The sequence below is a fragment of the Ictidomys tridecemlineatus genome, chromosome 15 (genome assembly GCF_052094955.1).
Source record: "Ictidomys tridecemlineatus isolate mIctTri1 chromosome 15, mIctTri1.hap1, whole genome shotgun sequence".
Taxonomy (NCBI): Eukaryota; Metazoa; Chordata; class Mammalia; order Rodentia; family Sciuridae; genus Ictidomys; species Ictidomys tridecemlineatus.
Window position 1 is genome coordinate 8,814,715 of NC_135491.1, and position 25,965 is coordinate 8,840,679.

General features: G+C 56.2%; 1 protein-coding gene and 1 long non-coding RNA gene across 6 annotated transcripts in view; one reads left to right on the forward strand and one right to left on the reverse strand.

Moving 5' to 3' along the window:
* The window catches only part of Bicra (BRD4 interacting chromatin remodeling complex associated protein), a 67,644-nt gene extending 50,900 nt beyond the window's left edge, over positions 1-16,744 (reverse strand). For 3 of the 5 annotated variants that reach the window (XM_078031776.1, XM_078031778.1, XM_078031774.1), the window contains exon 1: positions 16,586-16,743. The gene's annotated coding sequence lies outside the window, so the exon portion shown is untranslated. Of the gene's footprint in view, positions 1-10,365; positions 10,446-16,585 lie in introns of all 5 variants that reach the window. The other 2 variants (XM_078031775.1, XM_078031777.1) reach the window with 2 other exon arrangements.
* A 132-nt stretch (positions 16,745-16,876) lies between these two features.
* Positions 16,877-23,984, forward strand: LOC110599252 (uncharacterized). Its single transcript, XR_002485237.3, has 2 exons — positions 16,877-20,798; positions 22,933-23,984. It is a non-coding gene; the product is annotated as an uncharacterized LOC110599252 (long non-coding RNA).
* The last annotated feature ends 1,981 nt before the right edge of the window (positions 23,985-25,965 follow it).

The following is a 25,965-nucleotide window of genomic DNA, read 5'->3' on the forward strand; positions in this document are numbered from 1 at the left end:
GGGGCCAGGGATAGGTCTGAGCAGGGACAGGCAGAGGGGAGCAGGGGCCTAGGCAGTGGGTCCAGGGTGGGGGAAGCCTGACGAGGTCACTGTGATGCCCTGGGAGGGTGGCGACAGGGCCAACTGAGGTGGGCAGTGGCGGTGGGCAGCCAGCACAGCGCGGGCTAAGCTTGAGGCGGGAGTGAGGGCCGCTGCAGGCCAACGGAGCGTGTGGGCAAGAGCAAAGGCCCACGGGGGGCTGCACACCTACTGACCAGGGATCAGAACGAATAAAAAAGTGAAACTTAGCTGGGTAGGTGGGGCCTGCAGCCCCAGGGACACAGGAGGCTGAGGCAGGAGGGTGGCAAGCGCGAGGCCAGCCTGGGCAACTCAGCAAGGCCCTGTCTCAAAATGAAACTAACAGCCTGGAGCGCAGCTCAGTGGAGGAGTGCCCGAGCTCAACTCCCAGGGCTGCAGAATCGCAGAACAGAACTTCAAGCGGCTGGTGTTGAGGGCGAGGACCAAGTGGCTGGAGCCGACGTTCCCGGGCTGGTGACCACCTTGAGGGGGTCCTCACTTCCTGGCTTCTGTCTGTTTGCGGGTGTTCTCGGGGGAGGACACAGCTGGGGACGCAGTTGGAGCCCTCTACGGAAACCCAGCAGAGTGCTACCCGCTGGAGACACGTGCCCGTCCCAGTGGGGTGAGTCAAATCCCCTCCTTGGCACCATCTTCCTGGACTCCCCTGCCTGGCCACCTGGAGGCCTGGCCACCTTCTTGGTTCCCACCAAACTGGGTCTGGCCAACGAGGCTTCCCATGGCCCCCATGGCGTGGCCTGTGACAGGCAGGCCCACTGCGCACTTCAGGTGGCGAGCCACGGGAGGCCCGGTCCCCAGAGCTGCACTGCCCAGTCCTCGCCACCCTGCAAGTCCACTCCACCAAGGCCTGCGGTCACGGCTGCTGCTGAACAGCCTGGTGACGGCATGAGACGCTGGGAGACACCGACGGTGTGCACCCAGCCGGAGACGCAGGGCAGGACACAGAACTGTGCTCCTGCGGCCACGGGCCTTTCCCCCAAGCCTGCGCTGAGATGTGTCCCAGTGTGGGGACTATCGGGCTGTCCGGGGACAAGGGTGCACTGGGGCTGTCACAGAGCACCCTGAAGTCACGGGCGCTTCTGCAGCTGAAGGTACGAACATTCACATGCAGCAGGATGCAGAAAGTCAAGAGCCTGTCGCCCCCGTCACCATGGGAGCGCCATGGTCACTACGCTGCTGCTGGGGCCTGGACAGCGGGTCTTGTTTGCTGGCTGTTTGCTAGACTGGGAGCGCCTGAGGCCAGGAACGGAAGCCCCAGAGCGCGGGGCCAGCCACAGATTCAAGTCCCCACCTGGGCAAACGGCTCCCTCTCTGGATAGCCGTCCGAGGGACCAGGACCTGGCCTGCCTACCAGCCACAGTCAGCAACGACCAAGAGAAGACACCAGCACCGGCTCCACCACAGCTGGCCCGGGCCCCGGAGGCAGATTCTGCTGCGACTGATCCACATTCAACAGAGGACAACTCGCCCGAGGAGAGCGAGCCCAGGCTCAGGCCAGGCTCCCCACACAGCCCTTGAACGCTGCCGTCCAAAGCCTGGCCTGCCCGGGCCAGCCGCCCCCTCCCTGCGACTCCAGACAAACTGAAGCCTAGCCTTGGGTCCCGAGCAGACGCCCTCTGCCTTCTCACTGCACCCCCCAAGCAGGCCCCAGGACGGGGCGCTGTTTCACCCTCGGCTGCACCCACAGCTCCCGGCTGCACCCACAGCTCCCGGCCACACCCTGCGGTGGTGCCAGGGCCACACAGCTCCCACCTAAGATGTGCCAGGCCTCTGCCACCCAGAACATTCTCCAGCTTCTCCTTTCTTAGCTCCTTGAAAACCCTCACCTTTTGGGGGATCTGAGGGTGGGACGCAAGGACCAAGAGTGGACGATCGGCAGACCCAGGCCGATGCCTGCAGTGTCCCAGAGTCCACCACAGCCTGGCGCCAAGCGGCCCCTCAAGAAACCCTGCTGCTGTGAGCAGGGGACGCGGAGGCCTTTCTGGAATGCGACCCGGCGAGCCACCCAAGGCACACTCCCTCTGCCCGGCCACCCCTCTCCCGGGAACCTGGCCGTAGGAACATTCTTGCGTAAGCGACCCAAGGTGCGGGTCTAAAAATGTCAGGTCAGGTCACTCCTAGCTTGGGACCTCCCCAAGGCTCCCAGCTCGGGCCTGGCCAGCCCTGTCCAAGGCAAGGTCCCAGCGGAGGACAGAGAAGGGAAGCACAAGAACAAAGGGCGGGGCTCATCGGTGACAGTTGCGGTGACAGTGGCTGTGGATAGGAGAGTGGCTCCAGCTCAAGGAGAAGGCGAGAGGAGGGGAAGAGGGAGAGAGGACGCAGAGGTCCACAGGAGAGGAGAGGAGAGGGCCCCGCATCGCATCGACAGCCACCATCACTGCAGCCGGCCCTGCGGTCTCTCGGAAGGCCGAGGCAGGGCTCCCGGGAGCCAGGAGCCAGGCCTGGGAAGCGCTGCGCGGCCTCATCCGCCAAACATGCTATATGCTGGGGAGGATGCTCAGTGGGAGAGTTGGCCCCGTGTGAGTCGCCAGGTTCCACCCCCAGCACGCTCCACCCCAGGACAGCCAAGAACATAACAAAAGCAGAGCAAAGAGAAAATCATGGGCAGCAGCATCCCCACCACCATCATCAGCTCAGGAGAGAAGCCGTGCAAACCTCTACCATGAGCAGTGCGTGGGACGTGGAGCACTTGAAATTGAGCAAGTCACACTGAGGTGTGCTGGGAGCACATAACAGACACCAGACTGAAAATTTAGGGCACAAAAAAGAATCCTACGTAACAAGTGCTGTCGAGGACGCGGAGAAGCTAGACCCACACTCACTGTCAGGAATATAAAACGATACTGTGGCTGTGGAAAAGAGTATAGAGGTCCCTCAAAAAATTAAATAAAGAGCCAACTGACCAAAGGTAAGGACTCAAACAGAAGCTTCTACACCCACATTCACAGCACAGTGCTCATGACAGCCAAAGGGTGGATAAGACCAAAGTGTCCATGAGCCAAATGTGGTGTATTCCTCCAATGGAATATTATTTGCCCATAAAAAGGGAGATATCCAGCTGGCTGCTGGGCACACACCTATAATCCTAGCAACTCAGAAGACTGAGGCGGGAGGATCACAAGTTCAAGGCCAGCCTCAGCAGCCTAGTGGGACCCTGTCTCAAAAAAAAAAAAAAAAAAAAAAAAAGAAAAGAAAAGGCTAGGGATGTCCTCAGTGGTGAAACACTTGCCTAGCGCATGCAAGGCCCTGGGTTCCACCCCCAGCACTGAAGGAAAAAGGATGGAAGGAATCCTGATGACATGCTCCAGCCCAGACCCTGAAGACAGCAAGCTTAAGTAAAATCAGCCTGACACAAAGGGCAGATGCTGCAGGATTCCACTGTGCAAGGTCTCCACAACAGGCCAACTCACGGGACAGAAAGTGGAAGAGAGGTTACAGTGGGGGGGGGGAGCTGCTGTGTCACAGGTCTGGAATCTGTTTGGAACAAGTTCTGGGAATGCAGAATGGTGACGGCTGCCCAGCCCAGTGGCCGTGCTTATGCCAGGGGGTCACATGACTTGTGCCATGGATCACAATGAACACAGATCTGCCTCAGATCTGCTAGAAAACCCCAAAACCAAGAGCCCGGGATCCTCCCTCGGCCTTGCCTCCCACGCCTCCATTCCATTCAGACCCTGGAAGCAACCCAGGAAACAGCCAGAAAAGCACTCTGCACTTCACTGTTCTGACGGGGGTCCCAACCAGAGCCTCACGGGGAGCCTGGGAGAAACGCAGCCTCAGGCTGCCCCGACCAGCGCCGAGTCTGACCAGGTCTCCAAGGGCCTGCGCCACGCAAAGTCTGAGAAGCTGTGGCTCTCGACAGGGCCCCATCCACCTGCACACAGGCACAGAAGGGCTGGGAGGGACGGTGACAGCAGCAACAGCTGGCCGGAAGAGCCGTCAAGTGCCCATCGCCTGACCATGTGTATCTCAATTAAACCTCTCAGGTAGATGCACCTGTGGACCCGCAGTGTCTATCCTTAGGTGTCCCTCTTGGTTCCAGGCCACAGACACACGGGCTGGGAGATGCCAGTATGTGTGGTGCCGGGAGCTGGCGGCCCTGCTGGGGCGGCCATGGCATCCTGAGCCCGCCCAGTCTGAAGCAGCATGGATTCCAGACACCCTACACGAGTCACAGGTCATCCCTTAACCTCCCTCCAAGGGAAGGCAGCAGGTTTCCTGATGGGGAGACCGAGGCAGAGTGGTAGGGTCTCTATCCGGCCCCAGGTGACGGCCAGACCTGCCTTCCCAGCTCCTGTCTTGGCCCTCCAACAGCCCCAGGGCCACGTGGCTCACAGCAGCTGTCACCGGGCCCTCCCGGCTCACGGCAGGGGAGCCAGGGCCATGTTAACCAAGACCCCAGAGAGTAAGGAGGGCACAGGGGCACGGGGGGGGGGGGGGGGGGGGCACTGGAACTCCGGGCAGCAGCCAGTCAACCGTGGGACAAGAGGCAAGAGAGGCCACTTCCCAAATGTGGGCTGGGTGCTTTCTGGTCATTGTCCCCAAACCAGTAGGCAGTGAGGCTGCTAAACACAATGTGGCCCCAGGGCCAGGCCCGCCGGGGGCATGTCCACCTGCTTCGCAGCTGTGAGGTGCTGGGCAAGTCAGGCTCCTGCTCCCGGCCTCATTTTGTGCCTCTGGGGAATGGGGACGCTCCCTGCGCCTCCTCGGGTTCTTTGAGTGAAAGAAGCCAATGCTTGCGAAGGGCCTGCGCAGGGCCTGGATGGGGCGAGCCAGTGCCCGTCTAGATGTCACCCTTGCTGTCCCTGCCCACCCTCTGACAGCTCTTCACCAGACTCACAACCCCCCCAAGTCCTTCCCCACATTTTGGGATGTGGACTCTCGCGTGCGTTTCACTGGGGAGAGGTCTGGGCCTCCGGTCCGGGCCTCCGGTCCAGGCCTCCGGCAGACTTCTACAAAGACCCGGGCTTCCCCTTCTCACATCATGAAGCACCAGGTCCATAAGGACACAAGAGATGGAGGCACCCCGCCAGCCCAGGCAGGCCACCGAGGCTCCCCTCCACGAGCTCCAGTGCCTGACCCCTGCCTCCCGCGCATCCTCGAGCCCCTCAGCCCACCTTCTGCCTCACACCCCTTCTCCCAAGCCCGACCCAAGAGGAAGCACATGGCCCAGCCCAGCCCACACCCTCCTGCCTCCTCTTGACCTTCTTATTTCTTTTCTCTCCTGAGCTCAGGGTCTGCCCCTCTCCTCCAGGCTTGCGAAGATCATGGGTGAACGCCAACTGTGCGCCAGGTCAGAGATGTGCCCTAACTGGGCACTGGGTGCTGTGCAGGAGGAGGAGGAGGCCCCCCTGGGGCTCAGACACATCCAGGACCCGGGCAGCAGGCAGAGCAACCCTGGGCCAGGAAACCAGATGAGGAGCAGAGGCCAGACCAGGCTGACCTTCAAGGGCTGGGCAGGGGCTTTCCAGCTGGGGGTGAAGATGGTGTTCAAGTCCCCGGTGCCCCTCTTCCGTCCACCCCTGAGCTGCTCAAATCTGTGTGGCCACTCACGTGTTCCAGGACGGCTCCTGCCCCTCCCCCACCAAAACCAGGAACTTTTCCAGAACACCAGTGGACCCAGGGCTGGTCTCGAGTCCGGCTGCGCTGAGACCTTCCTGGAAACCCCGGGTGGCCCTGGAGCCGCTGCCCACTGCCCATCCTGCTCTCCTCCCACAGGTGTGCAGCCACCTGGAGCAGAGTGCTCTGGTCCCTTTCCTGGGACTCTGCACAGCGCTCGGCCTCTGCCCTCTGCCTCTCCACTAGCTGGGGTGGGGGGCCTGAGCTGTACCCCAGGACTTGTTCCCCACATCACAGGCGCCTCTACCTGTCACCACCACCAGCTGCCCAGGCCCAGCCCTAGCGTCTCAGACAGCCTTCCCAGGAAGCCTCAGCTGGCCTGTGGGGACATCTCGGGCTCCATGTGACTTCTCTCTGCGGGCCCTGCCTTGCACCCGAGGCTGGCCTCAGAAGCCCCCTGTGCTCTGGAAGCCTGTCCCAGCAGCACCCAGCACTCTCTCAAAGCAGAAAAGCTAAAAGACAGACCTCACCCCACCTCCTCCGGCCCCAGGCCCCGGCCCCTGCCCGAGGCAGAGCTCTGGCCACTTACACCCCAGGGAAGAAGGCCATTAGCCCGCAGAAGGCGGAGCAATCCCAGGTCGCAGAGCAACCACTTGTGGCCTTGGGCAAGTCCCATCTCAGCTCTGCCACAGGGAGGTGGGGGCCCCTGGGGGTCAGGTCTGGGGAGAAGTGACATACAAGGGACAAACAGCAACAAGGCAGCACCCATAGAGAAGCAGCAGGAGGAGCCCATGGTGAGGCCCATGGGGGGAGCGACAGCCAAGGGCTGGGCGGGACGGAGAGGGGAGGCAGGAACACGGGGTGGTGGCACCTGAGGGGGTGGGAACGGGAACAAAGGGAACCTTACCCACAAACGTACCTTCCCGATCACATGTGTGGTTTTGCTATACTTCTCTTTCACATCATTAAGTTATTATATAAACATAACACCTGGCGAGTGTACACAGACTCGCGTATGGACTCACACACATCTTTCTTATTTGTTTAGTTTTCGCAGTACTGGGAATTGAACCCGGGGTGCTTTACCCCTGAGCCACACTCCAGCCCTTTTTGTTTTTTATTTTGAGACAGGATCTTGCTAAGTTCCTGAGGCTGGCCTCAAACCTGGGATCTTCCTGCCTCAGTCTCCTGAATAGCTGGGATTACAGGTGTGCACCACCGCGCCCGGCTACATAATACATTTTTAAAGCAGATTTTGTCAGAAACAAAGTTAAATGATGATCTCCCACATCTGCTAGAGTCTGTTCAGGAGCTCCTTAGGCCCAGAAGTTGGCTCAATGTCCTCAGGCAACAAACAGATCCTAGCTTCTTAAGACTTTAAAAATAAAGACACAGGACCATGGAAGGGGACATGCTCAGCGGGGAATATGCTCAGAGGGGGGACAGAGGGCTTCGACAGCACTGGGGAACTCTGTTGGTCCAGGTACAAACATGGAAATTTAACAAACAGTCCTGCCCAGAACAGCCTTGGGACTTGGGTGGCAGACTGCAGACAGCCAAGGGACCCAGAGGCCACAGTGGCCAGGACTCACAGGCATTTTGTCAGCTCCAAAACTCACATTTCCACAGCCGCTCAGACCTGATGAACTGCGGCACATCTGCCTTGCACTCCTTGCTGGACTGTGGGGCAGCACCTGAGGATCCCCAGGGGCAGGGGCCACTGTTCCCTCTGACAGACTCCAGGCTCACACCTGGGCCCTGGGGAGGTGGCCAAGATCAGGATGGCCTCTAAGACAGAGGCCAGGGCTACTCCAGCACCCTGCAAGGGGCCTGCAGGTTTGCTTTGCAGACGGGCTAGGACTCCGAGGATGGGCGGCCTGCGCAGAGGCACTGTGCCAGGACAGGGCTCTCTAACAACACTGCACCCCAGACACCAGGACCCCAGATGGGTCTGGGAGGGGCGTTTTATTTACTTGTTGGGGGGCAGTTATGAAGACTGAACCTAGAGGTGCCCTGCCACGGAGTTACGTTCTAGACCTTTTTCATTTTGACACAGGGTCTTGCTAAATTGCTGAGACTGGCCTTGAACTTGTGATCCTCATGCCTCAGCCTCCTGTGTTGCTGGCATTACAGACATGTGACATGATACCTGGCTTTGCAAGGGGGACTTTAAATAACCACCTCTGGTCATCTGGAAGCAAATGGGCACTTTTTGGAAAATGGAGAGGGACTCTGAACACCAGTTCTCTGCTCTACTTTCCCCAACTCTAAGACATGCCTATGGTTCAGTCATCCACTCATTTATTCATTCAACAAACATCTAAGAAGCCCCTACTATGCATCACAAGCTAAGAACACATAGAATACAGCCAGCCCTCAGTTTGTCGTCTCCTGCACTTTAGAGTCTAGTGAGACGCCAGTATGGAAGAAATGCTCCTGGGCAGGGTGCCGTGGCGCCCACCAGTAATCCTAGAGACGTGGGACAGTCCCGAGTTCTAGGCCAGCCTGAGCAACTTAAACAAGACCCTGTCTCCAAATTAAAAATAACCAGGGCTGGGGATGTGGCAGAGTGGTAAAGCACCCCTGGGTTCAACCCCCAGTACAAAAAGAGAACATAAAGGGTGCTCCGAGAAGAGGGACCTTTCCTGAAGCCTCCTGGGGTGGCAGTGAGCTGGGAGCTCTTCCTAGACTAGGGGCTTGGGGCCGCGGAAGGGATCCAGGGGAGGGGTGTGGAAGGAGCCTTCCTGGGCCAGGAGAGGTCCAAGGAGGAGGAGCAATTCCATCCCTAAACCCCGATGCTGAGCAAAAGCAAGGGCTGTGGAGTCCGACTGCGAGAGGGGTCACGGCAGTCAGGGGCTGCTGCAGGAGGGTGGCCACAGGGCAAGGCCACCAGGGGACTGTGGGGTGGTGCTGAGAACCAGCCGCATCTTGATGGGACATGAGTTCCACAGGTGCACACACTGGTGAGACTTGTCAAAAAGCAAGCTCCAACGCTGCACTTTGTTGTATATAAATTATGCCTCAATGAGAAGAGATCAGCAGGAAAAAACACACTGCAATCCCCCCAGCCCCGTCCTTTTTTATTTATTTTTATCTTTGGTGCCTGGGATTGAACACAGGGGTGCTTAACAACTGAGCCACATCCCCAGGCCCCCTCCTATTTTTTTTTTTTTTAATTTTGAGACAAGGTCTTGATAAGTTCTCAGGGTCTCTCTAAGTTGCTTAGGACCTCCCTAAATTGCTGAGGCTGGCACTGAATTTGTGATCCTCCTGCCTCAGCCTCCCAAATCACTAGGATTAAAGGTGAAATGCTCTGAGACCTCCCAAGGATGCCAAAACCCTCCCTAGCAGAGAGCCTCGCCCTCTCCAGACCCCCCACCCCCAACACACACCCTAGACACAGAAGGAAGTCAACCAAGGACATAACAGGAGTTGGCCTGAGGGACTGTTGGCCCTTTAAACCTCCTGCTACCCTCAGCTTCCTGAAACTGCAGGTGAGGGGCTGCTGTCGGTAACCAAAGCTTGCCAAGAAAATGCAGCATGCACCCAAAAGTAGGGGCCACCAGGCACGTCCTAAGGAGGGCATGATGTCACCGTGGTGATGGCTGCTGAGCCCAGGGGAGCCCTTCCTAGGAGGACTCCGTCACCCACACTGGGCGCTCAAGTTCTAGGTGCCGGGGGAAGGGCAGGACTGGCACAGCCACCTAGAGGGGCAGGGGTGTGGAAATCCCCCTGCCTGCGTCACACCGCAGCAGAGGGCTCCAGGGAGCTTCCTCTGTGCGCATCCTGGGACATGGGGCCACTCCCCTCCAGATTAGGGAGGCCACATGCCACCGGGGGCCCCCTCAGGGGCCCCCAGGGTCATTAACCAGGATCCCACAGCCTCAAACAGATATCCCTGCCCACTCCGCCCCAAGGCTGCCCAGCTGGACACAGGGACATGCTTCAAGGGGTCACCCAGAACTCAGCAGCCCCATCCACACACAGGAAGCCCGTCGACGGCAGAGGGCAGAGTGGGGGGCTCCAGGGGCATCAGCCTCCTCTGAGACTCCCACATCCTAAAAGCCTTCTTCTCCCCACCTGGGGAGGGGACACCCAGGAGCAGTGACTAATGACACTAACTGCTGGGTGCTTACCCTGGGTCAGGCACTTGCGAAACATTTTCCGAGTAAGACCTGACGAACAGCAAGGCCCTGAAGGAAGCACCAGTCCTAGTCCTGAGCTTTGCCTGCTCGAGCCTGCCTTCGACAAGGGACTAAGGAGGCACCAAGTCACTGGCTAGAAGGTGGCCGACCCAGTCCCCCTCACCTCTGGTGCTCCTGCTGCTGGCCCCACTTGACTCACCCTGAATGAGGACAGTCTCAGCACAGCACATCAGAACCCACGTCCCACACTGCCTGCATCCAGGTGCGAATCCCAAACCCGTGGAATCAGAAACATCCCCCACAGTGTGAGTCCTGTGTGGCCAAGAGAGGGGACTCAAAGGTCCCAAAGGGGGACCTTTCTCCAAAGAAAAAGGAAAACCCGGCCAAAGTCTCCATCTTTCTGCCTCAGTTGCTCCAATTAGGGAGTAATGTCACCTCCCAGACAGAACAGCACGGTCCCTGCAGGTGGTGAAAACTGTTTGGATCCCAGAAGCAAAAAACTCCACTAAGAACAACAGGAACACAGCTGAAATGACCCAGGGCTGGAATTAGCTTTAAAGTTTTTCCAGCAGGATGGGGCACTCGCCTACAATCCCAGCAACTTGGGAGGATGAGGCAGGAGGATCCCAAGTTCAAGGTCTGACTCAGCAACTTAGTGAGACCTGTCTAAATAAAATAAAATACAAGGGGTGACTAGGGATGTGACTCACTGGTAGAGGAGCCCTGAGTTTGATGCCTAGAACCAAAACAAATTAATTTAACAAATAAACCTCCAGCAAAAAATGGGGGTGTGTGCAGGATTGGGGAGGGATAACAACAACAAAAAATCAGCAGAAAACTGTTGGAGAAGACACAGGCGGCACCGCCGTCCCTCGGCCCTCAGTGTTTCGGGAGGCAGCAGAGGGACCTGGGCCCCTTAGATTCGCCCTAAGAAAAACTTCAGATGATAATAGCAAAACAAGGCTGGAGAGCAGGGCCTGTCGTAAGGTCTTCTGCAACTCAGTCACCTGAGCTTCGCTGAGGCAAGTTCTGCACAGATAAAGAGACGGAGCCGTGGATGCTGCCCTCTGCGAGAGGCCAGTGCTGGGCCTGGAGTGTGGCTCAGCAGCCAGCACCCCCCAGCCGCTGGGAGGCCCTGGGTCCAATCCCCAGCACCAAGGGAACCCCAGGTAACAGAATGCCAACACTGACCGCCTAGAGTAGGGAGGACGAGGCCCTGGGGGCTGACCCCGAGGAGACCGTGCCCCCTGATCAGCAACGACACTCCCGCTGCTACCTTCCTCGGGCTTGCCCGTGTCAGCGCCGCCTGGAGCCCTGACAGCGCACAAGCACCCCAGGGTCTCCCCCGTGCTCCTCTTTTCAGGCGAGGAAACTGAGGCTTGGGTCTGATGCTCGAGAGTCTGTTGCGCCTTTGGCGGCCACGCAGTTAAGAGAAGGCCAACATCTGGCCTCCTGCGACCCTTAGGAAGGCAACGGGCACCTTCCAGAGTGGAGAGCTGGCAGGGATCTCACAGTAACTGTCGTGAAAATAAAATCAACGTCAAAACCCACTGCAGGCCCAGCTTGAGACGGCACTGCTCAGTTAGGCCGTCACAGCAGACCCCAGGAGAGGCGGCACGGCCCGGGCCACAGACACGAAATCGAAGATGCAGAGAAAGGACCGCTCGCCAAGGTCAGGCCACAATAAAGTAAGATGAGCGTTCCATCCTATGCCCGTTCCTGAGGGGGCTCACAGCCTGGCTGAGTTGAAAAGCACCCCCCCCCAGGAGAAAGACGCGCCTAAGACTGACACACCACCCCCACAGCACAAGGCCGCCTCTGCCTGCGCCCTTTTTAGGTGCCACGTAACCCTCACGACTACCTGATAAAGCAGGTACCAAGATAGACCCATCTAACAGAAGGGGAAACTGAGACCCAGAGCCAGCAAGTCCCTTGCTCATAGCCGTCCAGCCAGCAAGTGGCCAGGGCGGGATTCAAACTGACAGCCATTCCAGAGCCCATGCAGCTGACCTCCACACCAAGTGGCAAGCACGTGATGCAAGCCTCAGGCAGGAGGAAGAGGCGAGGAGGTCACCGGAGGCAAAGACGCGAGTTGGCAATGCAGGCTGCCAGGATGGGGACTGGCTAGAGGAGGCTGATCCAGGCGGAGACCAGCGGCCTGCTGGCTGCAGCATCATGGTGTCTCCAGGAGCCACCAGAAGACAGAGCAGGCCCAGATCCAGCAAGCCCACTCCCGTAAGGAGTCCAAGCACGCTCACTTCCCAGGGAGATGTGGACACCTGCCTTCCTGCCCCGGACACAGCAGCATGGAAACCCTGCCACACCTTGATAGAAACCGAGGTCTGTCCACCCACGAAGCCACAGAAAGGATGGAGACCCAGGTGCAGGGCTCCCAGGGAGCCAGGGTGAGAACGCACAGGCAGAACAGGAGGGACGCACCACCTGGATGCAACAAGGGCTTTGGAAGACACGGTCCTCATATAAACGTGCACACAGAACTTCAGAACTGAGAGGTGTTCCTAGGGAGAAGAGCCGGGGGGGCCAGGGAGGTCTGGTATTTTAACTCTGTCCCATGTGCATCTATCACTTAGAAAGAAAAGCAGCCACAGAGAAGTGGCTTCCTCCTTGGGAGCCTTCTCAGGCCACCCAGACAGAATTAATCAAATCCCACAGCAGCTGATCCAGCATTCCTCCCCTCCTCCTCCTCCTGCTGGACTGGGTCCCAATATCATGACTGATCCCCAGGGCCCTGGCACACAGTAGGCCCTCAGGAAGTTTAATTGGGAACAATGAAGGAAACAAAGGCTCTCTCTGCTTCCCCTGCCAACAGCCAGCCACCTACCCCCCATGAACACAGACACTCATACACAAAACTAATTGTCACCAAACTGGAAATGCCTTAGAAAGCTCTCCCTCCCCAGCGGGAAAACTTGCATGTCACTGAGACACAAAGGCTTCAGTCAATTGGGACAAAACTCAAATGGGGGTGCTGTAGGCCAGGGAGAATGCCAAGGAGGACCAGGGGGAATCCCTGGGGACCATTCAACCAAACTCTTCCCATGTGGCTCTGGTGTGGTAAACTCGATGTTGCTGGGGAGCAAACTCTGGCAAGAAGGGGGACAAAACACCAGAGGAGAGGAAGGGCTGGGTGAGTGGGGCAACTCGCTCTGCTGGGGAAGGCGGGAGCAGCGACCAGAGCAGACAGAGGCCCAGCTCAGGTGCCAGGAGCTGCATCCACTGCAGGGAGGTGCCTGGGGCAGGGGTCACACAAAATAGTCCAGGACAAGATAACCGTGCTCCCTGCCCCCACCCCTCCCCTGTAGGGTGGGAGAAGGGAAATGGCAGCCCCTCACGTTTCCCAGCCCAGGCGGCTGCAAAGGAATGCCAAGTTTTCCTGTTTCCAATTAGCCCCCAGCAGCAGCCCTCTGCATTCTTGAGACTGGGAGTCAAGGCAGCCTGGGGTGGGGGCCCGGGAAGGCTGGCAGCTGTACCTAGAGGTAAGGAAACAGCCCTCTGCCCCATGGCCCCAAGGCTTGGCGCTGACCCCCTGGCCCTTCTTAGCCTTAGGACAGACCCCACATCTTGAGGAAAGGTTGGGGAAGGTCCAGAGGCCTCTGGAAAGGAAGTTAGCAGGTGGGGGGTGCAGGAGTGGCCCCCACCTGGCCTTTCTCCAAATCTCCGACCTTCCCCAGAGAGTAGCTCCCCTCTTCAGAAAGCTCAGACCTCGACCTCAAGAGACTGCTCTGCATAGCTTTTCTCCCGCCCCACCCTGAAGGTTAGTATTACTTATGCCTGTCATGTCATGTCACCAAGGAACATCAAGGAGAGGACAGTGGCTGGGGAAGCAGGGGACCTGTCAAAGTCCCTGAGATCAGAGCCTATGAGGTGTGGCCTCCCCAGCTCTGGTGACAAACACGGTGCCCCCTCCCCAGCATCCCTGGCAGTCTGGCTTAGAGCCTAGCTCAGCCCGGAACACTCTCCCGACTCGGTTTCCTCATCTGTCCAAGGGCATCACTCACATGACCTCCCTCACTGGTAAGTGGAGCCCAACCAGCCCCACCCCTGCAGCTAACTGTATGTGCAGCAGCGGTTAGTGCGCAGGGCTGGCGTCCCCAGTCACTAGAGCTAGAAGGGCAAGCATCACTGAAGTGGAGTTTATTCAGCTGCCTTTCCCCTAGGGCAGGGAATTCTGGGGCAGAGGCCTCCTGCCACTCACCTTAGCACCCAACACGCCTCCCCAGTGCCCGTAGCATCCACATCCTGCCTGCTGATCGGTGAATATAAACCACACATCTGGATGATGCTTTCACCCACCCAGAAGTGAGTTAAAGGAACTGTAATTATCCCCACGTGCAGATGAAGAAACTGAGCGAGTCAGGAAAATGACCCGCTTAGGGTCACAGGGTGGAACAGCGGTGGACACTGGAGTTTTCTGCCAACTGCATGAGGTGCCATGATGGGTGACGAGTCAGAGGGCCATCAACCGCATCAACAACAGCTCCAGTCAGCTCAGTCACCTCTGGGCAGGGCTGAGCAGCAGCAAGCAGGCCAAGTTCCCGCTCAGATGGCAGATGAAGACGGGGGAGAGACATTGGCGCGAGCTCCCAGGTCTGAGGCTCCCCCTGCCCCACTCACACCTCCAACTCTCCGTTCCTGAAGGCAAGTTGCTCTGACCTAGCCACAGCCTCAGCCCACTTCCAGATGCTTCTAGCCCTTGCCCAAACCAGCCCTCACAGAAAGACATCTGGTAGCTCCTTCCAGGGATTATCTATATTTAAGACCCAGGTCCACTTAAATCAAAGAAACAAAGTGCCACAAAAAGTACAATAGTTTTGATTTAGGTTGGAGAAACTCTTAAGTGGTTCCGCATTGGGGCTTAGTGTGACCCAGGACTGCACAAGCCCTTTAACCTCTCTGGGCCTTAATGAACCTGTCTGCGAAATGGGAAAAATAAGTGCCCCTACTTCCTGCTCGGATGGTGGCCAGCTGCAATGCACTTAGCAGTAGCCAATCCATAGTACTCCCTGGGTGGGGAGATGTTATTTCCGGCTTCTGGGAGATGGGGGAATGTCTGGTGGTGGGGGGGGGCAGAGAAGGTGAACCTGCTGGTTGTTGAATCCTATTAGGCAAGGAAAAGGGTGGTCCCTGAACTGTCTGCCTCCCCATTTTCCTTGGAGAGGTGGGGGTCAGAGCTGACAGAGCCCGGACCCCCAGCTCAGGTGTAGAAAGGGTGAAAGCACAGTGCACTGATGATAAATCTCAGGCCTTGGAGTCCTAGGTGTTTCCAGTTTCCCTAACAGGTGCCCCTCAGGAGGTGCAAGGGAAATGCAAACGCTCATTACAATCCCAGATTTTTATTACACTAACTGGGGGGGAGTTGACAAAAGGGGATGAGGGTCTGGACTGGAACTGAGGAGGAACCGCAGCCCACAGGCTGGGGACACCAGAGAGCTGGAACCTGTCACCGGGGGCCTCCCCTAGAAAGCTGACCCAGCGGCCTCTGACCCCACCTCCGGGGAGGCTCAGCTGCTCAGAACCACAAAGCAAAACAAAGGGGCGCGGAGAGGAAGGAGCCACCGTGCCTTCCAATCACCGCTGGCAGCCGAGCCTGAGTCCGCGCCCTCCCGCGGCTCCTTGCCGGGTCCTCCGGCTGGCGGTGGACCGGGGCTTGGGCGGCCCCTGGTCCCTTGCCTCCCCGCGGTCTCCCGGTGACAGGAGCCGGGGAAGCAGCGGAGGGACAGCGAGGGATGGGAAAACCAGATGGCTCCATCCCTCCACCCTCCTCCTCCATCCCTCCCCGGTGCCCGCCGCCTGGCCGCCCTCCGCAGGGGCCCAGGGAGGCCGCGGCCCGGCTCGTCCGGGCTCACCCCGGGGAAAGGGTTGCCTTTGTCTAAAGGTCACCACCCGAGCGCGGTGCCCGGGCTAGGCCTGGTGCCTCCCATTTCCAGGCCGACGGGGTGGCGACCGGGGGCCGCCCCAAATCTCGGGAGGTGACAGGAGCAAGCCTCACCTTCCCCCCAGCCCTCTGTGACCGCCCCCTCAGGGACCAGCCAGCTGGGGGGCGGGGGTCAACTCCTTTCTTTGCTGGGGCTGGGGGTCCAAGTCAACTCCTTTCATTGTTTAGGGGCGGTGGGGAGGGGGAGACCCTGTAGCCTCCTTCCCCATCCATCCCTCCCCAGCTTGCGGAGGCCCCACTCTGCCCGGCACCACTGGGAGGGATTTGGGGAGGGGGCGCAGGGGACGGACGAGAGGGGGATGTGAAGGCTCGCTGCCTCGGCCGGGAAATCGCTACCCGCTGCCCCAATGCCCTCGCCTTCCCCGAAAGGCGGGGAGCAGGGCGGGGGAGGGGGCGCCGAGGCCGGGGGGGTCTCCCCGCCCCTCCCCCCGTGGAACGTTAGGTCTCGTTTTTCCGCCGCTCCATTGTATCCCCGGCAGCCGGCGGGAGGGCCGGAGCGGCACCGGGCGCCGGGCTTGGGCAGGGGAGCTGCGGAGGGGGGGTCCCCGTAGGATCGGGGCGGCGGCAGCGGCGGGAGAGACCCGGGGTGGGGGGTGCCGGTGGTGGTGGGCGCCGAGCAAAAAAAAAAAGGGAGAGAGAGAGAGAGGCAGCGGACGCTGCGCCCCGGCTGGGGGGCTGAGAGTGAGAGTGTCGGGGGGGTGGGTTCGGCCCCGGCTCCGGCTCCCCCCACACACACCCTCGCCGCCAACCCCCACTCCCCCCTCGCTTTTGCGCCCTGTCACAGCCCCGACTCGCAGGTAGAGAGAGTTAAGAGATTTAAAGAGAAATTGCTACATTGTGAGAAACTCACCCTGATGTTTGAGCAGCCGTCGGCGCGGGGTCTCCGAGACGGCCCCGCACGGGCTGCAAAGGGAGGACCCAGAAGGGGCCGACCGGCCGGGCCGGTCAGCGCACTGCCTGATCGCATGGCGGCCGCTCGGCTGCGCGCCGGGCCCCGCCGCCGCCCCGCGCCGCGGCCCGCGCGCCCCGGGCCCGCGCCCGCTCCGGGGAGCGCCCCTCGGGTGTGCAAAAAAAATTTTTTTAATTAAATGCAAAAGAAAAAAAAAAACCTTGCAGGTTTTTGTGTCCCGCCCCCCCTCCTCTTCCTCCTCCTCCTCTTCCTCCTCCTCCTCCTCCTCCCTCCGCCCTCGCCGGGGGATGGGCTTGAGGGAGGCCCCGCCCCGCGCCTCCGCTAGCCAGCCCCGGCCCGGCGGCGCCGAGCGGCGGGCCCGGGAGCGAATGGGAGGCTGCGGCCGCCGGGGAGGGCGCCCTGCGCACGGCGCCGCCCCTCCCCCAGCCGGCCCGGAGTTTGGGGGTGCGCCTGCCCGGGCTCCGGCTGTGTCCGCTCCCTGAGCTGCGCTCCGGGTGGCAGTGGGAGGGAAGCCGAGGGGCTTTGCCGCCCAGACCCCGCTTCTGGCCCGCCTAGAACGGGACACCGTGCACCCTGGCGCGCCCCCCGAGGCGGGGGCCAGCGGCGGGACGACGCACCGAAAGGGGAGCATTGAAGGTTCGAAAAGGAAACGGGAGTCTAGCATGGAGGAGGAGAAGATGAGTCCCCGGAGGAGACCGCGAAGGGATCCGGAGTCCGAGCCGATCAAGTGGAAGGCGACGGCGTCTTTGGGGTGACCTGCCGGGCCCCCCGGGCGTGGCTAGATTACTTACCGAGTCCGTCTCTGTCGCGGCGGAGCCGAGGACGCTGGTCTCCCGGAGGCCTCCCGGGCCGCGCTGATGGGATTCCCAGAAGCCCCAGGACGCCTCCGTGGTGTCGGGTCCGCTTCCGCCCCACCGGGCCGGGAACGCCTCGCCGGCCCGACACTTGGATTCACGCGTTCATTTGCGGATCGCCTGGTGAGCGCCCACTGTGTGCCCTGAGCGGCGCAGGGGGCCCAGCGGGAACCGCGACTGCCCAGGCCTGCCCTCCCGGGGCGGAGGGGCCCTAGAAAAGCTGGTGCATTCAGTAGGTGCCCAATAAATAGGTGCTGAATAAATGAGAGATTGAGCCATAATATATGCGTTTTAAGCCTTGGCATTCTAATGTCTTGGCGGTACTGCCTGTAATATTAAGACATACATTTTTAAAAGTGTATTTTTAAAAATTAATTGTGCATGGCCCTGACTCAAACCAGTCAACTCCTTTACATTCTTCTCTTTCCACTTTGCCGTGTGATGTTGAGTAAATTACTTCACCTTTCTGGACTTCTATTTCCTCATCTCTAAAATGCCCACACGGCTCAGTCTGTTAGGAAACACAACAAGTAAGCCAATAAGTCACTCAGTCTCAGTTGCCCTTCTTGGTCTTGGCCTACAGATCTCAGGTTTCTTTGGTAAATTATGGTATATTTCTACCCCTATAATGTGCCCAGCGTTTCGTGCTCAAGAAAGATTTGCTGAACAAAGAAACAAACAAAACCTACCTTTCCCCCCTCCTACACACACCCGACCTCTTAGGGGTGACCTTAACATCTTGCCACTTGGAATGAGCCTTGCTAGGTTTGCAGGAGCCAACAAAAGCCCAGCCCCAAATCTAGTCATGGCTGCCAGTCAAATGTCCATCTTCCCTGCTCTGCTCTGGCCCCTGACATCCTTGAAATCCTGACCAAACTTCAGAGTTGATGACAGGTGTTGTCAGGGCTGCTCTAAAAGCAATGGGTAAGGTATGAGAAATGCCCCATGGTGAGGAGCAGCCAAAGGGATGGCCAAGGGCCTGTGTTGGGCCCAGTAGGGGTCCTGATGAACTGAGATCCACTGCCCTTTGAAAGTGACACCCTTTTCCTTTGAGAATTGGAGGCATGCTGTGAGTCCCGGATTAAGCTTTGGTTGTGAGACCAGACGGGTTCTGAGACTTGCTCCAGGCTACCCCATGCAGGGCGGGAGCTAATTCAGTACACCTGAGTCACTGGATGATTTAGAGACAGGCGGCTCACTTCTCCAACTCCTCCATTTTCTTATCTGTTCAACGTGAGTACATAGTGAGACACCCAAATCTGCCTGAACCCCAGAGATTTTGTTATGAAAATGTCTAACATGGAAGAAGCAGAAGAAATATTACGGTGAAATGCTAAAAATCCACCACTTGTTTATTCGTACATTACTTGCTTTACCACACATCTGTGCATCTGTGTCTGCCAAACCCATAGTATTTTTTGATGTGTCTCAAAGTAAGTTGCAGACATCTGTTTACCTCTCCTGAACGCATCTGTATATGCATATCATTAACCACAGAACCATATCTTCCACCTCTCACCATTATAATAACCCCTGGGCCAGGCACTTCAACCTCAGTTCAATCCTTATTCCCATTTGTGAAAGATAAATGGGTTCAAAGAAAGTCACAACCAGAGATTCAGATTTAGCTGTCTCCATATTCCAGACTTCCTTGAATGCTAACTTGAGACTCAGTCCCACACAAGTCTCTGTATTCCCTGTCCTGACGCAGGCTGAGGGCTGGGCAGGTGAAACACACCTCACAAATGCTTGTTGAATAATAAAGGGGCCCAACCGAGATTACTGTGAAACAAGCGGCTTCCCCTATAGGCCCTGCAGCCACTCAACACTAGGTGTGGCTCCAAGAATGAAAATCCTGTCACTGCAATGAGTGTGGGTTTTTTTTTTTTTTAGTTGTAGTTGGACACAATATCTTTATTTTTATTGATCTTGGCCTACAGATCTCAGGTTTCTTTGGTAAATTATGGTGCTGAGGATCAAACCAGTGCCTCACATGTGCGAGGTGGGTGCTCTACCACTGAGCTACAGCCCCACTCCGTAAGTGTGGGTTTATGAATCCCTCTCACCATTTTGTAGGTTATTGTAATTATAATGGTGCAGTTGAAAAGGAACAACAGGAAATCCCTTTATTTGGTGTGGAGGGGTCCAGTGAATTGGAGAGCTGCTCTTCCACAACCAGGGCACTGGCTCCAAAAACCCTTTCCTCTCCCAATCCTCCAGGTCAAGGAGCGCCCCTTCTCCCACTAACTCTCACGTCTAGCATGAAGTGGACCACGTCCTAACTCCCTTCATCTCTAACTGAGCCCAGCACCTCCAACCCACCCATCAGAGCAGTTTCCACGCAGCAGGACCACTATGGTTGATAGATCACTACTCCCATAACGAAAGAAGTGTTTTTGTTTTGTTTTTAAACAAGTACTTTGTACCTCTGAAAGTCAAAATAATGTCCTTCACGGCTCATCCGCTGCACTGGCGACTGTAGTCTTAAACTTAGCCAACCCAACTTGTTTCTCTCTCTGGGAGGATGCCAGCATCACGTGCAGTTCTAGTTTTCAGTCGAGCAGCACACACGTTAGTGCATTTTTTCGTATGTACATAACACTTCAATAACAAGGGAAAACAAACGAAAACTTTGCCCAGTCCTTAAGCACTCCTGTGGCCCCTCCAGGGTGGGGTGAGGAAAGAAAGTGTCCATCAAAGACCGTTCCTTGATCTGGGTTTTAGCCACCAGGCAGAGGTAGAAAGGGAGGGAAATAAAGTATGGATTCCAGGAAGATTTCTGCTCTTGACCGGCCCTTTAAGTGTGGCTGTTACAGCGGAGTGCGCTGCCTCACCTCCCTGCCCTGCTGGCCCGCCGGGAGCAGGGACCGCGGGTGGTGACAAAATCAGGCAGCTGCGAGCCCAGCCCGGCCTCGGGTCCTCAGCGCGGCAAGTGCCGGGGGCGGAGCCTGATCGCCTATTGGTCCTTGTTTGGGGCGTGGTTACAGCTCAATCCCGCCCCGCCCCCCCGCCGGGTTAAATGGGTCTCGCGCCGGGGCCCGGGAATTATTCATCGGGGGTGGGGCCTGAGTTTGTTTACACGCTGCGATTGGCTGGATTTGAATCGGGCCGACAGCCGGTGGGCCGCGGGGCGGGGCTCCAGAAGGCGGGGGGCCGGCGTCTGACAGCTCCAGTCAGGCAGGGCCGCGCCGACGCGCAGCCTGAGAGCTCGGCGACCCTGGCAGTGGCCAAATGGCCAGTACCCGGAGAGGGTTGGGGCACTCGCTAGTTTCTCGATAAACGTTTACAAAGAGGGGAGGGTGAGTAGCGTTGTTTTGTTTTAATAAAAGTTCATAAGGAAAATCAAAAAGGGTAGACACAACCTAGTTGTCCATCGGTGGGGGACTCTACATCTTTGTGGTCCATCCCACAAGGGGACAGGAAGTAGCTGTCGAGTGAGGAAGTGATTCATGAACTGACACAGAACAACCTGTGTATTCAGACCGACTGGGGGAGGGAGCAAGTAAGGGAGCAGAGTATCTAAAATTGTAAAAAGTGAGGATGAGAAAATAACAGGCTTAGAAACAAGTCGTAGGAGCCGTAGCCTGTGGGGAATGAGACAGGGATGGGTGGGTAGATGCTTATATATCTTTGTAAACTTTGGACCTTGAAGGTTCAGCACAATAAGAGATTAACAATAATAACTAATAATAAAATAGAACAATTATTACAGTGTACTGTAATAAGACAGGTGCAGTAGGCACACCTATAATCCTAGTGATTCCGGAGACTGAGGAGGCAGGAGGATCAAAGTTCAAGGTCAATGTCAGTAACTTAGTGAGATCTTGTCTCACAAAAACAAAAAGTGCTGGAGTTGTATCTCAGTGGTAGAGCCCTCCTGGGTTCAGTCCTCAGTACAAAAAAACACCCCTCAAAACAAACTCAAACTTCCCCCAAGAAAACAACAACAATACATGGGAATAGAGATTATTTAAAACTAATGAATTAGTTCAGGAATTTTTCCATTTAACATTCTGGTTAACATCATGGTTACTTGTTGGTGTCTGAAACTGCAGAATGTCAAACCCTGGATGACAGGTGACCACTGTATTTTAACTGCACTGAGGGGCCATTTCCTTGGCAATGCTTGAGAGAAGGGGAGTTGGAGAGACCCACCAGGCGCTCCTAGGAAGGAGGAGAGAATATCAAAAGCAGGACAGGCCCTCTTTAGGGAGCTGGCCTGTGGTCACCATGATAGGCAGCGGAAAGAGTTGATGGGATTTGACTCTTGTTATTACTCTCTGTTCCCAGAGGTCCCAGGGAGAGAATGAAATGGACTGCCTGCCGCCAAAGAGACTGGATTCTTGGTTGGGTCCAGATCTCTCTTGTGAAGTCCTCCCCCATCTGAGTTTGCACCAGGATTTGTGCAACCTAGTTCAGATGGCCATGGAAGTCGCCCCTGGCCATAGTGAAAATTTGCCAGCTCCGAGATGCTATAGTTACAAGCAATGCTTAACCCACTGGTACTACCAGGAGGTGGTAGGTGCTCTTGTCATCTCTGGTTTGCAGATGTGGAAACAGGGCCATAGACAGGTGACCAAATTGTCAAAGTCATGTTTGCAGGGATTCAAACCCAGTGGCCTTGCTCTGAAATTTGTCCTGTCCACTAGCACTTTACCTGTGGTACAACCACTCCTAAAAATCTTTCTTTTGATGTCTCGTTTTCAGAGCTGAGGGTGCTCTACCACTGAGCTACATTCTCAGCCCAGTTTATTTTTTTTGTTTTGGGACAGGGTCTTGCTAAGTTGTCCAGGCTGCCCTCAAATTTGCAATCCTCCTGCCTCCTCAGCCTTCTGAGTCACTGGAATTAAAGGTGTGTGCCCTCATGCCCAACTTCAAAATTATATGAAGCTTTAGGAAGAGTCTTTTTTTTTCCCCCTGGTACTGGGGATTAAACCCCGAGTCTCTAGCATGCTAAGCAAGTTCTGTGCCACTGAGCTCCACCCCAGCCCTCATTCATTTTTTAATAAAAGAATTTCTGATTGTTTTTCCTAAAATCTTATACCAGAGCAAACGCTTCTATTCTGAGCACCTTCACAGTGGGAAAGCTCTCCCCTAGGCCTTCTTTCCCCTCTGCCCTGCTAAATGGTTACCTGACACTAACTGGGTGCCAGGCACACGTTAAAGCCTTTATATACACTGAATCTTCCTAATGGCCTTGAAGGAGGAGCTGCTGTCCTCATTTCACAGATAAAGAAATAGGCGGAGGGCTGGGGATGTGGCTCAGAGGTAAAGTGCTCGCCTAGCATGCGAGAGGCCCTGGGTTCGATCTCAGCACCACATGAAAATAAAATAAAGATATCGTGTCCACCTATAACTGAAAAATAAATATAAAAAAAGAAACAGGCACAGAGAAGTTAAATAATTGGCCTAAGTTCTCTCATTTCTCTCCAGAGAAGGCACAAGAAGATGAAGAATGGCTGGAGAAGAGGAAGGTGTCATCTTCTGAGAGGGAGAGAAAAGAATGGGAATTCAGTTCTTTTTTCTTTTCTTTTTCTTTTTGCATACTCTGGGCTGACCCCACGGCCTAGTGACTTGTGAATGTGGGAATGGTGGTTCAGGGAGGTGGTGGGAGCTGGGGTCACATTGCAAAGGTGGTGAGAAAATAGCCAAGAAGCACTTGAAAAGATGGACAATTCAAGTCAAAACCACCATGAGATACCACTTCACGCCCACGAGCATGGGTAGGATCCAGAAAGGGGAAATCAGCAAGTGCTTGCTGGCCAAGATGTGGAGAAGTCACGCCCCTCTTTCCCCGGCCACTAGAAAGTGGTGCTGCCACTCTGGAGAAGAGTTAGTTGGTTTCATGATAAATTACACCTAGAATAACCATATTACCACTCAGGTGTATCTCCAAGTAACTGAGCACAGGTGTTCAAGCCATCTCTTTTCACAAATGTTCATGGCAGCACTGTTCACAATGGCCAGAAGGTGGAAGCAACCAAACTGCCCAACTATGGAGGAATAGAAGAATGACATGTGAAAGGTACCTGTGAGGGAATATTATGCTGCCATGTAAAGGAAGGAAGTGCTGACACACCCTGCAGTGAACCTGGAGAACTTGATGCTTTAGGGCTGGGGTGCTTGTAGCTCAGGGGCAGGGTGCTTGCGTAACATGCAAAAGACCCTGGGTCCCATCCCGAGCACCATGGAAGAATAAAAATAAAAAGGACACTTACTGAGTGACCTCATTTAAATGAAATGCTGGAGGAGGCTGATGCTTAGAGACAGAATGAAGATTAGTGGTTGCTAGGGTCTGGGGGACAGGGAGGGAGTGGGAGTGAGCTTTCTGGGGTAGTGAGTGGGAAAGGTCTGGATTTAGACAGTGGTGAAGATCATCCAGCATTGTGAAGGTATTAATGCCACCCGCTTGAACACTTTAAACTGGTTGAAATAGTAAATTCATGTTATGTGTATTTTACTACAAAGAATTTTTTAATGTTGTATGTTTATATACCTTTATTTTTATTTATTTATACGTGGTGCTGAGGATCGAATCCAGTGCCTCCCATGTGTGAGGCAAGCCCTTTCTTTACTAATGAGCTACACAGCCCCAGCCCCTAATTTATTTACTTTTATGTGGTGCTTTGAATCGAACCCAGTGCCTCATATGTGCGAGGCAAGCGCTCTGCCACTGAGCTGCTACCCCAGCCCAATAAAAAGAACTTTAAAGAAGGGGGTGAGGAAGCAGAGGCGTTGCACATGTGTGGTTATTTCTTTTCTTTCTTTCTTCTTTTGAAACAGAGTCTCACTCTATTGCCCAAGCTGGTATTGAACTCCTGGGCTCAAGTGACCTCGCCACCTCAGTCTCCTGAATGCTGGGTCCTCAGGTGCTCGACACTGTGCCTAGCCAAGTATGTGGTTTTGCTAAACTGCTGAGGCTGGCCTCAAACTTGCGGTCCTCCTAATCTCAGCCTTCTGAGTCACTGGGATTATAGGCATGGGCCACTACACCCAGCCCAATTTATTTATTTTTCTTCTTTTGTAGTGCTGAGGCCTTGTGCATGCAAGGCAGGCACTCCACCAACTGAGCTATGTCCCCAGCCCTTATTTTTTTTTTTAAATGATACAATATATGGCAGTGTTTGCAAGAAGAGCAACAAAGACCTGGGAGGGGCTGGTGAAGGACCAGAATGCCACAGTGTGGAGGTGGCAACTGGGTAAAGTCCAGCCACACTCTGGGTTTCTTAGCACCTGCTCCAGGATTCCTAAGAGACCCTGGACCCACCTCACAGAGCTTCGGATCTGTGGAACTCTGTCTCAGAGCCGATGGGGCTGGAATGGGGGACTTGGGGTTTCGGGAGCTGTCGCCTGACCCAACCTGGGTTTGGGAGGGCTTCCTGGAGGAGGAGGATGGTAGGAAAGGCAGGGTGGAGAGGGGTGTGGAGAGGGAACTGGGGATTCTAAGGTGTGGCTCAACCCGACCCCCAGGTGATTAAAGCCCTCCAGTGCCACCGGACAAAGTCCAAGCTCCAGGGCTTGGTTGCCTGTTTTCCAGCACATTCGCCTGTGGTGCCCGCCCTGGAAGGGCAGCACTAGGAACATGCCAGTGACCAGGCAAGCCCAGCCCTGTTCTCACAGGCTCACAACCAGAGAGAGAGAGGGAGGGAGGGAGGGAGAGAACATATAACCAAGCCTTGCTCTGGAGTCGACACAAACCCGTTGGCTACACAGAGGTCAGGCAGAGTTAACATCCCTGGAGCTTCTCTATTCCTAAAGGACCACATCTCAGTTTTGCAGATACTGGCTTTTCTGTCTGTGCCTTTAATTTGTTCTTTCAACCAACTTCTTTCTTTTTCCCTGAGCAGGTTCCCCCAGGGCTACCCCTGAGCAGCACCTGCTGTGAACTCACAGGCCCGATGGGTGGATCTTTCTTTGTGAATTAAAGTCAATGCATGGCCATTAGGACAGGCCACCAGGGAACTCTCAGGTCTGACCTTTGGAGCAGCAGCGAGGCTGGAGTGGGGGGTGCTGGAGCCCTCCTGAGGGAGGTCCGGCAAGACTTGCCAGATGGAGAGGCAGACAAAGGGGAAGGTCCGGCAGGTGCGGAGGCCCAAGGGTGGCAGGTTGGCTGGAGGGGACAATATGTGGGAGGGGGAAGAAGAGGGGAAGCAGGAAGCCCAATGAGAAAGACGAAGCTCACAGGAAGAGAAACAGGAGTTAGTTGGACCCCATTATTCAGGATTCTCTCTTATGTCTTCAGAAGAATGGGACTAGGAGCTGGGCGCAGTGGCACTGCCATGATCCCAGTGGCTTGGGAGGCTGAGGCAGGAGGATGGCAGATTTGACCACAACCTCAGCAACTTAGCGAGGCCCTGTGTCAAAACAGAAAAGGTAGAGCCCCCTTGGGTTCAAAAAGAAGGATGCGGAGCAATCCCAGGCTGCAGGAGCGGTCCCTTTTTGGTCCTGAGAACAGACGACCTTTCA